At 40.9% G+C, this 19,313-nt stretch overlaps 1 pseudogene; it reads left to right on the top strand.

Annotated features, from left to right (window-relative positions):
* LOC137624544 (lipopolysaccharide-induced tumor necrosis factor-alpha factor homolog) overlaps window positions 1-18,383 on the top strand; it is a 44,228-nt pseudogene extending 25,845 nt beyond the window's left edge.
* The last annotated feature ends 930 nt before the right edge of the window (window positions 18,384-19,313 follow it).

Raw genomic sequence — 19,313 nt, forward strand, 5'->3', positions numbered from 1 at the left:
AAACCACAATTAAACACAATAATGTCTAATGAAATATGAAGGCTTAATATTGAACGAAAAATTGAATACTGTATGAAGCTTTAGAATTAACTACCCGTATGCGATTGACAGAGCGAGCACACACACACACACAGAAAGAGCTACAAACGATTTCGCATGATACCGAATAATAACTGTAGGGAAACTGATTTTCTGTAACATATTGGCGCTGATGTAATATTCATCTTGAAGATATTTCTAATATCTTAAGAAATAAAAAAAAATGCCAAAAGTCTGATGACGTTATATTTCTTCTAGCGGAAGGCGAGAGGCAAATCAAGTGGTTTTCTTCCGATCCGTAACTATTCCCATAATTGAAACATCGAATAAGAATATAAAGAATTTTTTTAATAATTTTCAAAGAAATATGAAGATTTAACTGCATTAAAAATCAAAATACAGGGGGGGGGGAGAGAGAGAGAGTGAGAGTGAGAGTGTGTGTGTGTGTGTGTGTGTGTGTGTGTGTGTATTTAAACTTGCGATGAAATCTACGGATGTTTACGAACATGTTTGAACTTCCTTCAATTTGTGTTCGTATGTCCGGATGTTCGTATCTTGGGGAGCGTCTGTATTGCTGAATAAGTATCAGTGTCCCTTATATCCATTGTTTGCGAGCATACAATGATATGAAGAATACTTACCTCAGTAAGTCAGAGAACTCTGGTGTCTTAAACATGCAATTGTCGGGCGATTTAGAACGCAATTACATTCTAGTAGACATTTATTTCTAATAAATGACTAAATGAATTAACAAGTAAAACAAATGTAGCATGATAACGGAATTATACATGTAACATATACAGAAATTATATTTCTTTCTTGAAAGGAAAGAAATGATGAGTGCCACTCTCAGATTGAAGAAAAGTTTATAATAAAATTTCTCTTCGTAATTTCTGTACCAGTTACATTCTATCAACACTGTATTACGTACACACGGCATTAGTGCTATCTGTATAATTCCACACTTGGGATTTTGAACAGAGTTAGTGTCACCATGATAACACTTATTTAAAAGGAGGTCACACTGAAAGTGATGACCCCTTCTCCCTTTAATTGACAGTCCCAGTCAATTAACTGTTCATCGCAGAATTAGACGACAGGTTTTAATACACTACCTGCCGCCACCACATAATGCTTCAGTTCATGGACCTGCTTAGCATAGTGTTTGTAGAACACTCTGGATGATTTCCATCCAATATATGAGCGAAGCCGTTCTAAGTCTATATACTGAAAAAAGTTCAGTGATGAAGCAATTTTTCTCGGATCATGACCTGCGGGAGTACTGTCAGGATCTGCTCTACGAATAAAGTAGGTGAGCTTCGCCCTCAGTTGTTTTAGGGATAAGTTTGATCCAGAGGTTTCTCCTTTAAAGAGCTGTCCTCCCCTGAAGTCTGAAGTTCTACGAAGATAAACCTTTAAACACTCTACTGTACATAGAGAGACATCTTCCTTCAGAGGGCAGATTCTTGTAGTGGGTAGCTCGTTCTTAGCAAGAAAGGTTGGATCAGGGAAGAGATTCAGCTCTCCCGCTTCTGTGAACGGAATGTGGCCCTCATCTCTAGATAGTGCCACTATTTCGCTAACTCTAGCCCTGGAGGCTATAGCGAACAAAAAAATAACCTTCTGGGTTAGATCCTTAAGGGAACAGTCTTCATTGTTCACAGATGAGGCATAATATAGGACCTTATTAAAGATTTAATTCGTCAGATCCACTTGAAAGGCATATAGAAGAGGTCCAGTCAAGGCTGACTTGCACGTAGTTATCGTGTTGGCCGCCAGACCTTGATTATGAAGGTGGACAAAGGACAGACCGTTTTCGGTCCTTTTGCTTTTACAAAAAGCAACCCACTTTTTCGAAGAAGACTCATATTGTCTTCTAGTTGACTTAGACTTGTATTCTTCTAAGAATTCTATATTGCCTTCCGAGATCCCAAATCTTTTCCTAACCGCTAGGGCAAGAAAATCATGAAATGAAGGGTTCGGGTTCTCTGTGGTAAATCGAAGGCAATTAACTTCTGAACCTTCTGAAATAGTCCGGGGTTCAGAACTAGGGCCAGTCTCAGCTTCAGTTCCTTCACTAAAGAGGACAGATTGCTCTTGGGCTACTTGGGAGCCAACAGAGCTACTCTTCCTTGGAAGGATCTCAGCATGTTGAGGACCTTCAGCAGGAGATCGGATGGGATGAACAGGAATTCCTGAGTCCATCCCTTCCATACTAGAGACATGATGTCTTGTTATCTCCACTAGAGGATCCTCGTATGGGGCTACATATCAAGGTAGTTTCTTGAAGACGCTCATGATGAAGAGGTCGATCTGCAGTTCGGGGACTTGTTCCCATCTGGGAGAGAAAGGTCTGCGTCCGCTTGAGCCCAAGTAGAGCATCTACTGTCACATTGCGGATCGATTGTACATGAACTGCTGATAGGTGCCATCCCTTTAAGTAAGGGATGGTTAACGTCACCTAGACTGTATGAGACGTTCTTTAGCATTGTCGATTCCGACGTCTCATTATCGCTTCGGTGTCCCAGATCAGCCGTAGGAGGTCTGATCTGCGTGGAGAGAGTTTCACCACTCATGACAGGACCAACATGGTCTTGGAACTTTTGAACTCTGTCCTTCGTTAGGGAAGCGATTAAGGAAGGACCGATATCGGTCTTTTTAGATCTCTTTGAGCATTTGATGCGTATCTTCTCCAGACTCTTAACGCATCTTTCAGCTGTGCTCCTAGCACTGGGTCTGTCACTATTGCGAACTGGAGAGAGTTCAGAGCTCCTCCCTGTTAACGTCTTGGAAATCTGACTGATTACCAGTCTCTTGACCGACCCTGCAATCTCCTTTTACATTCCCAAGGGAAAGGAGAGTTGGTGTGACCATAGGATTCAATGGTTTTTTAGCTATTGAAGCCTTTGAGCTGGAGAGAATCGATACTTCTTGAAGTTTATCTTGCATCCGCGATGTTCCGGGAACCGGATCATTTCCTTGGATGTTCATAGACCAGCCACTTCGGGTGCTGCCCACCCCAGCCTCTCGTCCAGGTACATTGTTGCCTGAAGTATTTCTAGGCTTGGGTTTTGCGTGACTGTGTCTGCCAATCCTGTGAAGCTACTTAGGACTGTCTAGTCCGACAAGTATCTTTCTTAGGGTATACGTTACCCTCTGTAACTTGAATCCTAGATAGGAGGGGAGGGGGTGACTGACTGGAAGTTGCCAATAGACACCTTTCAGGTCTGACAATAGACTACGAACACCCCTTTTTGAAACGGTCCTTATGTTCAGAAGGATTAACATTCTGAACTCGCTGTTTTATTTGAACTTGTTGAGTGGCGACAAATCCAGAATGACTCTGAGTCTTCTTGAGTCCTTCTCGTGAACACCAAACAGCCTTCCCTGGAATTCGATGGACTATAGTTTCCTTACCACCTGTATGCTCTAGAGCTCTAAGGTATACTCCTCCAGGAGGGTTTTGGATTGTAGGAAGAGTTTAGGAAATGATGGTGGAGACATGTCTACCTCCCATCTTAGTCCCATCTTGATTAGGCCTTGAACCCAAGGATTGAAGGTCCAGCTATCCTGAAGGAACCTCCCTCCTGCCAGAAGCATCTCTATGCTTCAAATGATCTGTAGGTTTATATATTCGACCACCTGCCTGTGGCACCGCGGTCACTGCAACTGTGGGATGTTGTTGAACAGCCCGAGGTATATTTCCAGACTTTTCCGTCTTCCTTTTAGGTTGGGGACCCACAACCGTGGAAGACTTTCTCTTTGAAAGGAAGCCCCACTTTTGGAGAAGTCCTATGTTCTCCGTGGTGGGGTTCTTAATCACTTTTCTAACTACCTCGTCTGGGAAGAGGTCTTTACCCCAGATGTTGGAAGATATTAGCTTCCTTGTTTCATGTTTCACTGTTGCAGCAGCGAACACAAACTCCCTACATGCACTCCTAGCCTTCATAAAGGCATAAAGGTCTTTTACTAAGGTAGCCATTTGCATTTTGGCTAAGACCATGAGCATGTCTGGGGTACTTTGATGGGTTGAACACAACTATGTAGTTTTGAAGGGATAGGGAGGCTGCAAGTCTCTCCTTTGTATCTTGTTCATTATACAAGAGAAACTCGGATAGTTTAGGGAGATTCTCGTTAAACTGTCGACTGGCAACATCCGCATCTAGTCTTCCTACTGAAAAGGTTAAGTGGACTTCCTTCCAGTCCTTCTCCTGTCTGGGAAAGGCTAGTGACAGAGGCTTGCACTCCTCAAGTACAGGACATGTCTACCTGCCTCCACTGCCTTGGCAACAGATTCAAATGCCTTCCCCGTAAAGGGGAATGAAATTGAAGCAGGAGCAAGAAAGGAAGGGTGTCTGTTACCTAGTGTGAATACCTTCGACACCGAGTAACCTGCCTTTTTCAAGCTACTTGACAGGATAGCCTGTGCCTGTGCTTATCATGGTGGAGAATCATGACCACCTCCAATTCCGTTCCTTTTCTTGACATTGGTTCATGCTTCAGTCGAATGAAACAATTAGGGAAAGCGTCAAAGCTTGGCCAAAACTGGAGTTTGTCCAAAGGAACAGCACCCATCTTCTTCGAGATGTAGAGTTTACCGTTTAAAATCGGCATCAGCTTTGCAAACCTCCAGGGATTGGTTTTGGAGCATGTCGGAAGGTTTTGATCTATGGGTCGTTTGGCTGACCCTTGGGGAGCGACAAGTGAAGCTTCACGGGGCTCTATCTTGCATTTCGCTTCCTGCTTTTCGTCTTGTTTGCGAAAGTTTTCTATTAGATTTTTCACTTGGGCCCATAATTGGTCCATTCCATCTAATAGAAGGGTAGGAGGTGAAGATGTCGATGTCAATGGCTCTAGAGCCGGCACATACGGAATTAATTCCGACACGACATTCTCCCCTTCTTCCCGTGGGGGCTTCTTGCCCTCCGTCCCAAAAGCTATCTGGCCGTCGAGAGATGTGAATCGTGCCTGGGGCACCACTATTTCCTTACTTGCTTTCGGAAATAGTAGATTACGCATCCTATCATTAGGTAGGTATGGTCCCGGAGAGATTTTCTGGAAGCCTCTCACCCAGTTGCGTAATTTGTTACGAGCTGCATCCCTAGACTCTATCGACTTGGGATTCTTGAAACCCTCGGACATTAAGGTCCGACATACATTGCAAACTTGCGGGTTCCAATAATGGAGGGATTCGGAAATAATATTGCAGGGGGCATGAAACCTGCATGTATTATGACTGTAAAAACACTTACTCTTGATATTGCAGAACACTGCAACACATGTCATCTGGGGTTCCTCCTGTAAAGAAAGGAAAGCCAAATGAGTATACAATTGATTGTCTCACTGATAAGCAATATGTAAAAGTCATCTTTTAACTAAAATAGCTTAGGATAGTAAGCTAGAAAGGGATAGTAGGGGACACATACTTGCGTATCCCCTGCAAAAAAAAAGCTGTTACCTCCCTTCAGTATTAACTATAAGGAGATTCCTTTATCAAAGGAACTCCAACGAAAGGGTTCTAACTCCTAGGGGTAAAGAAGTGAACAAATCACTGCCCCTTTATATTCTTAACACTGTGGGGTAAGGATGACTGATTTCTAATCAGAGTATTGAAGGAATTCTATTCTTTCAATATAGGAACGGTACCAGCAGAAGCCCGCACAAGGATACCCAAGATAGTGTTGGAAAAATATAGGCTATTGTATAATATATACTGAAGTTTTCTGTTTGCAGTATGATCTATATTGCAAACATACTGGCTACTGTATAGTTATATACTGTAGTTCTAGCCGGTATATTGTCGGCAAGGTTAGCACCAGGGACGGTTCAGTCAACATATTGTCTGCTGTGATGGTGGCCGGCAGTTCGCCTGAAGAGGAGAGATGCCGTCAAGGCAAGTTCTATAGACATCTCCCTCAGGTCGAAGTAGCGAGTCTGAGAAATGCTCCTTTCGAGGGCAATTCTTTGTTCCATCCCGAGGATGTCGAGCGGGTGGCAGAGAGGTGGAGGAAGTCCAGTCAGGACTCCCTCATCCAAAAGGTCTTAACAGCTAGACCTTACCCCTCTCAGCCACAGCGGAAAGCACAGCAAAACCCGCAGCTGAAAAGGGCTAGAGACCCAAAACAGCAGGGTAAAAAGGGTGCAATGCAGGCCTTTCACAGCAAAAAGTCCTTCCGTGGAGGAAAGGGTAAGAAGGGATCTGGCCGAGGCCAATCCCAGTAAGACAGGCAATCCTCCCATTTGCCCACCTGTGGGGGAATGCCTGCAAAGCCGCTGGCAGAAGTGGCTTCACCACGGGGCCGAACCCTGGACGGTTGAGGTGATTCGTTCAGGGTATCGTATTCCGTTCACGGTCTCTCTCCCTCCACTGACTCGAGTGCCGATTCCATTGAACTCCTGTGCGAAGGGATCCGCACTGGAGTTTGCCCTCAGGGCAGAAGTCCAGTCCATGTTGGAGAAGGACGCTCTCCAGGAGGTCCTCGACGGGTCCCCAGGCTTCTACAGTCGACTCTTTCTTGTGAAAAAGGCGTCTGGAGGCTGGAGACCAGTCATCGACCTCTCGGCCCTGAACAGGTTTGTCGAACAGACACCTTTCAAGATGGAGACGGCCGACACAGTCAGACAAGCGATAAGACCCCAAGACTTCATGTGCACTCTAGATCTGAAGGACGCATACTTCCAGATCCCAATTCACCCATCTTCCAGGAAGTATCTGAGATTCATGTTCAATCGGAAGCATTACCAGTTACGAGTACTGTGTTTTGGTCTTTCCACAGCACCCCAGGTATTCACGAGAGTATTCGCCCTAGTATCATCTTGGGCTCACAGAGTTGGCATCTGTCTCCTAAGATACTTGGAAGACTGGCTGATTCTGGCAGACTCGGAGGCGTCCCTTCTTCGCCACCGAGATGAGCTTCTAAGGTTTTGCCAGGATCTGGGGATCGTGGTAAACCTCGAGAAGTCTCAACTGCTCCCCTCTCGAGAACTGGTATACCTAGGCATGCGATTAGACACCCTAAGGCACAAAGCGTTTCCATCAGACGAAAGGATCCAGAGACTGAGGGAGATAGCACAGGTCTTCCTCAGTCGGGAAGAGCTCCCGGCGCAGTATTGGCTTCGCCTTCTCGGTCACCTCTCTTCCCTGACCCTACTGGTCCCCAACAGTTGTTCAGGATGAGATCCCTCCAGTGGCAACTAAAATCCCAGTGGAACCAACACTCCGATTCCCGGGATCACCTAGTCCGCATAGGGCTAGAGGAACAGTCGGACCTCAGGTGGTGGCTGGCGGAGCCGAACCTCTGCAAAGGGGTCGATCTTCTCATCTCTTCCCCGGAATTGATGCTTTTTTCGGATGCATCAAAAGAAGGGTGGGGGGCTCACGTGCTGCACCATTACATCTCCGAATCAGAAAGGTACCAGCACATAAATCTCATAGAGATGAGGGCAGCCTTTCTGGCCCTCAAAGAGTTCCACCAGGTCCTAGCGGGGCACTCCGTGGTGCTGATGAGCGACAACACCACAGTAGTAGCTTATCCAAGCAAACAGGGCGGTACCTTTTCGCAGCAGCTGTGCCATCTTGCAGTAGAGATACTCAGATGGGCAGAGGACAACTCGGTGACTCTATCAGCTCGCTTCATTCCGGGCAAGCGGAATGTGCTAGCAGACAAGCTGAGCAGAGCGACTCGGATAGTTGGCACCGAGTGGTCTTTGAATCCTCTGATAGCCAACAAAGTCCTGACTTTGTGGGGTTCCCCGACTGTGGATCTGTTCGCAACGGCCCTGAATTTCAGGCTCCCGTTGTACTGCTCCCCAAGCTCTTTGGCAAGATGCTTTTCAACAACGGTGGATAAACCTGGACGCTTACGCGTTTCCCCCATTCTGTCTGATGAGAAAAGTCCTCAACCAGGTACGAGCAAGCAACAACTTGCAAATGACCCTCATAGCTCCGCTATAGCATCACGCAGAATGGTTCCCGGACCTTCTGCATCTCCTCACGGAGATCCCGAGGGAGTTTCCTTCACAGCACGACCTCTTCAAACAACCACATGCCTACATCTTCCACAGAGCTGTAGCCTCGCTTCGACTTCACGCCTGGAGACTATCCAGCACCTCTTCACACAAAGAGGCTTTTCGCAACCGGTTGCGAAAAGAATGGCTGGACACCTCTGGAGATCCACAGAGGCAGTCTACCAGGCGAAGTGGTCAGTTTTCTGTGGTTGGTGTCGTGGAAGGGGTATCTCTCCCCTGATGCCTCTGTTCCAACTATAGCGGAGTTTCTTGTATACCTTCGAGAAGAAATGCTTCTCTCGGTCTCGGCAGTCAAAGGCTACCGCTCAGCCTTGAGTCTCGCCTTTAGACTGAAAGGAGTCGATATTTCCTCCTCGTTGGAACTTAATTTGCTCATACGCAGTTACGAGCTTACTTGTCCCCAGGCAGAGCTAAGACCTCCCCCTTGGAACGTGGTTCGGGTCCTCAGGTCTGAAGGGCTTCCCCTATGAACCACTACGCCAGGCCTCAGATCACCACCTCACGTGGAAGACAGTGTTCCTGCTCGCTCTGGCTTCGGCCAAGAGAGTCAGCGAATATCATGGTCTATCTGCTGATGTCTCCCACTCTAGGAGATGGGAGAAGTAATCCTCAACTACGTCCCTAAGTTTGTTGCTGACTCAAAATCCGGGTGTGCCGGACTCCAGGTTCGGCCCATTTCGGATAGAGAGTCTTCGTTCTGTAACCGAAGATCCAGACCAACTGTTACCATGTCCAGTAAGGAATCTGAGGTGTTACTTAAAAAGAACAGCAAAAGCTCGCCCCCGTGTACGAGCACTTTTTGTCAGCACGGGGAAGGTCAAGAGGAGGGTCACGAGGAATACTATTTCCTCCTGGATAAGGAAAGTAATCGAATACGCTCTATATCCAGATCCTCCTCTGTCCAACCGACCCAGAGCTCATGACGTCAGAGGCATTGCAACGTCTCTGGCGTTCAATAAGAATTTTTCTTTGGTACAGGTATTGCAAGCGGGCGTGTGAAAGCGTCAGACGACCTTCACAGCCTACTACCTGAAAGACGTAACCCACAGGAGCATGGAAACCTTCTCCATTGGTCCTGTGGTGGCCGCACAACAAGTGCTCTTATGCCTCAGGCTCCTTGATGGACAAGTAGCAGAGGATTGAGGGCTGAGGTTACCCGGGTTAGTCTAGGGTGAATGAAAAGAATGTCTGGCTCACTTCTTTCTTTCTCCTTCTCCCCCTCTGGGGAAATAGCTCCGCAAGACCGAAGTATAGCTGACCTCACCCCTCTGCAGGTAAGAATCATTTCCCTTGTGCATCCTGAGTATGAATGAATACTTTGTTACGTCTTAGAATCCTCGAGTTCCTACGTAAAGACAAGCTACGAATCTCTCACACAAGCTTCTGCAGGCCGCTATCAGTCAGTTACCTTGTAACTACTTTGATTTTAGCGAGGGTAGGGTTTATAGTAATTAGATCAAAATCAATTAGAAGGAACCCCGGGTCATGACCAAGGCCAGTTGGTACAACTTCCTCCCTCCTAAGAGTAAGTCACCCTATAAATAGCGAAGGTTTGTATCTGTGTCGGAACAAATAACAAATTTGGAAATAATTTTTATTTTTCCTAACATTCAAACCTGGAGCTATTTATACAAATTGGTCCGCCACCATGTCCCCTTGAAGTCCTGCCAGAAAGCAAAAGTGGTTACTCAACCGACAGGTGTGAGTGAGCGGGGTAGCTAGTCTACCCCAACCCCCTCCCGCTAACTAGCGGATGGGGTAATTATCCCTCACTAAAATTGTCTTGGCTGGTTTTCAGCATTGCTGAAAGTAATACCCTATAAATAGCTCCAGGTTTGTATGCTAGGAAAAATACAAATTATTTCCAAATTTGTTATATTTCCTATGTAAACTATAAAAACTTTAACAAAACAAGAGGAAGAAAAATTAGATAGAAGTGTGTGCTCGTGTGTACCCCCAGGAAACAGAATTCTTCCACTGCAAAGTACCACCCTGATTCTGTTCTCGCACTGGTCTTTGAGTACTGTTCTCCGAAGGGAACTGTGAACTTTTAGTGGTTCATGTCAAATCCCTGCCTTGTGAGGGGGAGGAGTCTCAGGAGGTTATCAGCCCTGTGTCACCTAACTCGGGTCCAGTGCCAGCAGAGATGGAGAATCCCAAGACAGAGTCCAATGTCAATAAGGTCCTCACCTTTATCCATGAGTTCAGCAACCTCAGGAAGGTTTCCATGGAGCCCATTAAGGCCGGAATGATAGCTATTGATCAATGCTTCAGTGCCCTTCAAGGATTGAAATCCGTCCTTTACCTTCCGTGATCAATTTTTACTTGAGGGGTAATTGGTAAGATCAATCATCAGATCTTCTGGTCTATAGAATTTTCTATGCTTGAATTGTACAAACAAGATCCTGCCTCCGGCCCATTTTTAGAAGTGGATCCATCGCCATGCTCTGCCTCCGACTGTGCTGTCAAGGAAGCTGCTTCCATTGCATACCTCCAAGTGACATCCTGGATCAACCACTGGTCAAGGGCAGTTGTATATTTTGTTTCATCTAAGGGTTTATCAAATCCCAGGACAAAAGAAATATACAGACTTAGTCCTCTCGGGCACAAAGGCGGTGATGTAATTTGCTCATCAGTTAGCAAACCAGTTGTCTAATTGGGTCCAGAAGAGAAGTGACATGATTGCTTCCCATTTTATCAGGAAAGAGGGGCAAGAAGAATCACTTGTTCCCCAGTGCTGGAGTCTCCAGCCCTATTCCTGCAGAAGGACATTGAAGCCACTGAGGAGGAATGGAATAAGAAGAGTTACAACTCCTTGATCCTGCAAACAATTTCCTCTAAGTGTCTCAGGCCCCTTAAAAACCTATGATCTGATAACCGTCCTGATTCAACTCCTAAAGTCTGTGTTGAAGAAGCTTACAACAGCCCCCATTTCTATGTTTGCTACTTCGGCCCCTTCTACCCTTAGGAAAGGAGGGGACATGTCCCTCACATTTTCCCCCTACCCAACCGTGCCAGAAAGAGCGGTAGAGGTAGGAAGGGGACACCAAATTCTGCAATCCCCTATTTCAACTGTTGTGACTGGGAGGATGACTGTCAAGCCATTAGATCTTGCTTGCTTAATAGATTGCCTTGCCTTATGCAAACACGGGCTCTTGCGTTGCCCTCCCCTCACTTGCTCTCCAATGACGTTCCTGAGGTGCCTTTCGTAATCGCCAAAAGCTCTTGACACTTGTGGCAGAAGTGAAATTGATGATGGAGAAGAAGACACTATACTCATTTTTTTTAAGGAGGTGTATTTGCACTCACTCGAGGTGTGCCCTTATAGCTCAGAAGATTATAAAGTATGGGGAATGTAAGTGTAAATTTAATAACATCTGCTGAAGTCAACAATAGGAACCTGTTGTCAGATGCACGCTGCATAATTTTGTAACTCGTAGTTTTAAACTTTGTGATAAATTAACACTAAGCATAAGAAAAACATGTTATAAACTTTCTTTGTGGCCTACATCACCAAGGAAGGAGGAACTGTTTCAGTCCCTTGGCAAGTTGCCAAATCAGGTGTACACTTGGGCATTTGAAAATGCAGATCAACTCTCTTCAAGGTTCATTCCAGGCAAGAGAAATGTCCTAGGTAACATGCTTGGCTGTCAGGATCAGGTGGTAGGATTGGAGGGGTTCCTACCACCCAGTGTTAGGAATGCATCTTGCCCTTTAGGGTTCCTCATTGATAGACTTATTTGCCACCTGGCTGAACAAGAAGCTTCCAGTGTTCTTCTCTCTGGTCCTAGATATTCCTGCACCAATAGAGGATCCCTTCTAACATTCCTTGGACAACATGGATGCTTATGCTTTTCCTCCCTTCAGCCTGATATGTCTATTAATCAACACTGGAGGACAAAATATCAGGATGACCCTGGTGGCTCTAAAGTTATCACACTCCAAATGGTTTCCAGGTCTAATGATACTTCTCGTCGAGGTACCGATAAAACTACGCAATGGCTCAACATCCTCTGTCAGCCCCCCCGTCTACATGGGTATCACAACTCTGTAACATCCCTGTCACTTCACTGATGGCGATTATCCAACATCTCTGAGTGAAAGGCTTTTTGCAAGGCATGGGACAGATTTCTTGATATCTGCGAAGATCCTCGGTAGAAAGCTACCAGGGGAAGTGGGCCATCTTTGCTGATTGGTGTCTAAATGGAATACTTCTATGGTCATAGTTTCCACAATTATTGCTAATTTCTTTGTGTACCTTTATTGAGGAGGAGCTCCTCTCAAGTCTTCATGATGAAATGCTATTGCTCGTCCTTCAGACTGAAGAGCTCGTACCTTTCCTGTTTGTGGGAATTATCTATACTCAAAAGGAGCTTCAAGCAGTCTTGTCGTGTTGAGAGAACTCGGGTTCTCAGAATGGGACATCACGAGAGTTCTCGCCTCTCTTAAGTGGTCTCCATATGAGCCCTTAAGAAGAGCATCAGAGAGGGGTCTGACCTTCAAGGCAAACTGCATGGCATCTCTTATGTCACAAGTCATTTGGAAGGATGAAAGGAGGTCTCCTTTACTTTTGTTTTTGGCCAAGACCCAAAACTCAGCCACTCAAGACTCCAGGTTCGAGGCCTTCTCCATCACTTCTTTCTGAGACATGACTAACAATTGAGATAACATGCTTTCTGTCGTGTGTTGCCACTACAGTGCTACCTGAAGAGAACCCAGTGTTTCAAAATGGAGCATCAGAGGCTGTTGCTTAACACTGAGAAACCAATAAGGTGAAAAAGGGGATACCCTAGAACAGTTTCATTCTTGGCTTCGTGAGGCTACCAGGCACACTTCTCCAACTTCCAGAGATTTCAGAATGACCGTCAGGGTCACGAGCTCAGGAAGTCTGGTATCATTTCTGGACTAGACTTATGAAAAATCTGTTGTGCCAGTTCTGAAGGTATGAGTCTTGAAGCACCAGACAACCTAAATTTCCAGTATCTACAGGAGCATACCTGTAAGTCCCTGGATAAGTTTATCCTTGGACTTGTGGTACCTGCTCAACAGGATGAATTGCAAGCATAGGTCCCTCACGGGATGAGAAGCATCTTGTTTAGGAAAGCAGTTGCGATATAATTCGAGACTGAAAAGTAATAATGTTTGGCTGTTTATCCTCCTCTTTGTTCCTCTCTTTTGTGGTTTGGCAGTCTTGCTGTTATGAGCTGGACTGGACACTAGATGCAAGTAAGCCACTCAATTGAGCAACTTTTCTTTACAGCTTTGTTTGTACTGAACTATCTCCCCCATCCTCCTATACGAGGGGAAAAATGAACTGAATGTATACAAACCCTTTTCTCATAATCCCCATACATTTTGACACCATATCCTTACGGATTTAGATTTTTCTATGACAGTCTACCAGTCCCTGGTAGGAATGACATTTTCATGCTCTGGCAGTTAGGAGGATGACATTTCCCCTGTTTGTTTACCAGCCAGTTTGGTTATAGAGATTTCTGCCCTTTTAAGGATAAGTCTCCTGCTGAAGAGCGATGGTTTGTATTCGTGTAATTAGTAATTTTCCTAACTACAAACTACCGGTCTTTTAAATTAAACTGCCCACCACAACAACCCCAAAACTCCTAGGTTAAGGTCAAAGTGATGGTTACCAACCACCAGCAATTATGTTTAAACAAATTATATAACAGTTTGTTTCGCTGAAGTTATAGTTCTATCAAAGGACTCAATTTACTTGAAAATGTTTGTGTGATTTTGTAACTGCCAACAACCCTGTAATTTTTGCAAAATGAAAAAAAAAAAAAAAGTGGTTTGTGTGTTGTCTGTGCTTTAGTAATTTGTTACTGGACAGTACTTACCTGTAAAAATTATGAATTTCACTATAGAAGGTCCTCAACTTTAACTTGATAGGTTCCAAGAAGCTGTTTGCAAGTCAAGTTTTTTTTGTTTTTTCAAATTTTTGACCTAGGATAGACCTAACCTGAATCCCATGCTTATGATTTTGAGCTAAATAGTATCGTTTCATATAAAATAAATAGGTTATTGCCAATAACGTTTTGCTTACAGTATTAAATGATATATTGCTTTATTACATTTGCTTTTTATCTTTGTTATTTTCAGTTGGATTTGTGTTTGAATCTCCGAATGTTTGTAAGTTGGAGACCTTCTATATTTTAGTCTTCAGTTTGTTGTGTAAATTGCTTCTGCATCTTAAGAAATATCCTATTTTCCAGGTGCTGGATGGGTTGCTGTCTTATTCCTTGCTGTATTAATGAGTGTATGAATGTTGAGCATAATTGCCCAAATTGCAATGCCTTCCTAGGAAAGTATAAGCGAGGATAATTGCTAAACATCTCACTCCCAATATTGTTCTTTACATCTTCGACTATAGCTGTATTGTGTTGGGTTATAGCTCAATGTAAAGTTCTTTATTTACGGTGGAGGTCCTCATAATGATTTATTTGTTGCCAAATAAGCTACCATTACTGAATTGTTCTATTACATACCAAGTAGCTTTTACAAACTTTCAAATAAACTTGTTAGTGGAACATATTCATCCTCCATAGTATGGAAAGTAAATGTTATAAAATTATCAGCTGTCAGAGGGAGTTTTGAAATCTTTTAGGCACAAGTCGGTAGAGTAAGCAGCGATGACAATTTATTTAAGACAGTGAATCTTTCTATTTCAATTAGTTATCCAGTTTTATTTGTGATAACTGAATGCTGCCTTCAAGTACAGGAACTAAATTTTAAAGAAAATTATCAAATTTCAAGTAATGAAATATTTCGTTTTAATATCACATTTCTTCTTGCATTTAAAATGCATGTTCCTGTATATTAAAAGTGTACTTGAACAAATCAAATGATTAATTTCATAAAATATTTTATTGGATTGTCATAAACACACACAAGGTCTTCTTTAGTAGGATTGAAGGAGATATTTGATGTTCATACTATTACCTTTGATGTATCCGTTTTGATAAGATATTAAATTTTTTTGTTCACACATTTTTGAACAATAATCTATTTTACAGAATCTCTCTTATACTAAAATCATTACAGTATTATGTTTAAAGAATCTCAAAATATTAAAAATATTTCTTGACCTTTTGAATAACTCCAGCTTTAAAATTATACAAGACTGAATGTGTAATATGGTATATACATTTGTAGACTTAACATTTATTAGAGCATTTTATCACTTCATTTTCATATGCATAGGCAGCCATTCATTGTTAAACCACTGGTAGTAATGTAAATGCAATTAAAAACTCTTGGAATACTATTCAGTACAAAATAAAATTGAATCTCAAAATTTATACCTTAGCCTTGAAAATACAACAATTTCCAAATTTTAATTGCAAAGATTCTTCACACAAAAAGTAAAAACAAAAATATGGTTTAATGTTAAGTACTTGTTCTTCGGCCAGATATACTTTCATGTTAAGATGCCATTCATAGGGATACTGTATGTTGTGAAAGTTTCTATTGTTGATGAAAAGTAATTCCTAATATTGGAAAGGGAATGCTTGACATCCATCCATGTGTGTAAAGTGCCTTTTTATGAATGATAGGTACTACCCATCCATGTTTGTAAAGTGCCTTTTTAAGCAAGTTAGTGTCTGGTACCATGAATCAGTGATAAAGAATGTAGGCTGTCCAGATTTTTTTCTACTAATGGAAAGTATGTCCATAGGGTATGGGTAGTATGGAGTAATTTACGCAAGAGGCTTAACATAAAACAGGTTAATACCAGATACTAGAGTTAGCTTGTGCCATTCAAAAGTATGAGAACTTAAGTAGTTCATTAATGCATGCAGATAACTAGATTTGATATAGGACTTTGTTTGATCTTGTAACTTTTTTTTCTTCAAAAGATTCAAGATAATTCTTTAATCATTGAATGTGAGTGACTAACCTGTAACCAACCAGATGTCTTTTTTTTAAATTACCTAACCAAATTTTGGTCAATTCAAAAGATTAATTTTTTGTCAGTTTGTAGTCAATATTAAGGTAGTACTGCCAAAGTGTAAGCCAGATGACCTATGATCAGACTGTTTAATAAATTGAAATATTTTATAATTGTCTGTTACAGCTTAGAGTGAGAAATTTAATAACATCACAGGAAGTATATAGTTTTTATATTGAAATGATCTTAGATCACTGTACAGCTACCATACATTCCAGGCATATTTAGTGTTTTGAATGGGAAAAAAAATTAGGCATGGAATTACTGTACAGTATTCCATTTTTACCATGTAATAATAATAATACTGTAATGTAATAGTGCCATACCTAAACATATATATATATAAAAATTTAAATGAATTTTGCCAAGAGCATGTTTATCTACTTTTGTAGAACAAGTTACTTTCAATCATGTGAAATCTGTATTTGTATCCAGTTTTAACAGAAAACTAAAGTACGTTTGAAGTAGATATGCTTAAGTGCACTATTATTAGCATTCTGATAATTATCTTTTACAAACTATTTCAATTTGATGAAAAAATTAACTTTAGTTGATATTACATTTCTTACGAGATGCTGCTCAACTCTACGAGTCTCAAGTTTATGGACCAAATATAACGAACATCCCATGAGTTTGGAATTATTATGACAAGTCTAATCATTTTTCTTAGATGATTATAAAAAGTGTATATATATATTATATCTATATCTAGTTGACTTGAAAACAAAACAAATTTTGTAGCCTATCAAGGTCTGACAGTGACAGTACACTTCGTAATGCAATAGTGGTAAAAGGTTGAAAATAGATTTTAAAGTGCCCTGTATGAATGGATCTTTTTTTTTATATATATATATATTAGTATTCTCAATATGTCTTACGAATACTTTATCTTAAAAAAATAGGACGTAAGTAGGAAATGTTAATAATTTTTTTAACCTTTTGAACTTGCTTAGAAATTGTGGTGCTAACTTGTGATATTTTGGCCAACGCCCCTTTTTTGTTAGAGGTCCATCTTTCATTTTTGCTAGTCTACTGTTAGACCAGTATAAAGGCTGATTTGTTGCATATCAAATGCTCTCATTTGTTAGGTGCAATTAGCTGCCGTACATTTTTATATGGAATGAAAATTAGCAGCTTTGCATATTCTGTAGGTACATATATTTTGTGCAATGTTTAACCTTCTGAGGATCTGACTTGTAACTGTAAGTTACCATAACGATAACCTTTTTTTTTTTCCTTTGTTAGCTACACTATGAAACGGCAATATAGTAGGTTTACACATGACATCATTGCTTCCTGGACAAGAGGGTTAAGTATATTCAAGCCAACGTACTGTTTCTTTCTTCTCCAGAACATTTAAGGTCTGTGGCAGTGGTAATACTACCTTAAATTTATTTTACTTAGTTTTATTTTCTCTTTCTTATGAAGAGAAAAAGAATGTATAACAATTTTTTTCACATAGTAGTTAAAATTTCTGTAATGAATGAATATTTAATAAAAAAGCAGCTAGCTTTACCCGTGGAAAGACTTTTATATTTGATGGGAGCCCCAAGATTAAAAAGCACTTCGGATTATTTGTTTAGACAAATTTTATAATGTAAATAAGATAGCTGTTATATTAATGTTAATTGGTATAATATTACAATTAGGTCTAAATTCTACAACCTATTAGTATTGATTAACATTTATTAAGAATTGTCTCAAAGCAAGCAATAATTTGGTTCACTTCCTAGTAATTGCTCTCTCTACATTGAAAACCTCAGACGTAAACCAGACTGTACTACCATATGGGCAAGTTTTTCACTTGAGAGTTTAAATAAAAACTCAATAAAGTTATAATTTAACATTTTGCATTAGGATACTATTTTTTTTTGTTTTCTTCATCCTCACACCATACTGTTTCATAACATTTAATGCATGAATATTTATGTATGTTATAGAATCCAATGAATGTTTTTTCTGATAGAATAACTTTGAATTGCAAGATGCATTTATTAGTTTTGCTTCACAAACTTGTATAGCCTTATTTGATGTCCAAAGTAGTTAAATGACATCCCAGGCCTCAGTACTGGGTTGCATAACTTAAATTCTATATATCCATCTATATGCAGTCATTTAATAAATCTGAAATACTTGTTTACAGTAATTTTTAATTAAGTATTGATGGAAACTGATGCAAAATTAGATATCTATATTTCTGAAGACTACTAATTATTGCTGTGTAATTCTTTAGATGGTACTTCAATATAATGTATTTTTTCTAATGTACATAGTACTAAATATGCAACATTAATCATTAAATGCATATAACTGACTGACCATATCTTTGAGAAATATAAAATAAAATACTTGAGTATTTTCTATCTCCTGTAAATAACTCAAGTTAAACCTTGACAAGAAATTAGCTAAATTTAGTTATTTAATAACCTTGCCTTTGAATAAATTCAATTTATAACATTGATTTTAAGGCACCAAACTACTAATGACTTTAAGGGTATGAGGTTGTTTTACTACCTGCCACTTCATTTAATGTGTTCTTGAGGAATAAAATGAACTTAAAAAATATACCGTAATTGACAGCCTATAAGACGCACCCTCATTTCAGCAGGTCATATTCAGGAAAATGGTTTTTAGTGTATTTAAGCATATGTTGAAAATAGTCTAGCTGTACATTGCACAAGCAGAAACATATTGTATATTTCCGCACATAAGACAACCATTACTACATAGACTAGCTTTAGCTGTATACTTAAAAATCCAAAATAAATGAAATAATAAACATTTTATATCATGCTTTTGCTAAACACACAACATTAAACTGAAACCACTGCTTTGTTTACGTTTCATCAACTATCATAACCAACAAACGAACGCATTTACAAATCTGTATAAATTAACTTTTGGAAGCAACAGATATCTTGCCAAGTTTTGGGGACGAGATGATAATGTTATTACGGTAATTGTGTTTTAATTACTTTTTTCCTTAGAAATTAAAATTGATTGAAATAAGAGCGATTCTATATAAAGTTTTTCCTAATAAACACTGCCTAGAACAGAAAACGTTTTGTACACGTTTCATCGCCTCATAATGAACAAATGCATTTATATATTCAAGTGATAACTAACATTACTAGGAGCTTTTAGCAAAGATATTACAAATATTTTCCTTGCCATATCCCTAATAATTTCCACACGGCGCATAACGGAAAAGCCATTTTGTTTGTGTTTAGTCAATATCAAAGTACCGCTAATGACAGTATGATGGGACAGAGAAGAGTGG

Source organism: Palaemon carinicauda, chromosome 31 (genome assembly GCF_036898095.1).
Source record: "Palaemon carinicauda isolate YSFRI2023 chromosome 31, ASM3689809v2, whole genome shotgun sequence".
Classification (NCBI taxonomy): domain Eukaryota; kingdom Metazoa; phylum Arthropoda; class Malacostraca; order Decapoda; family Palaemonidae; genus Palaemon; species Palaemon carinicauda.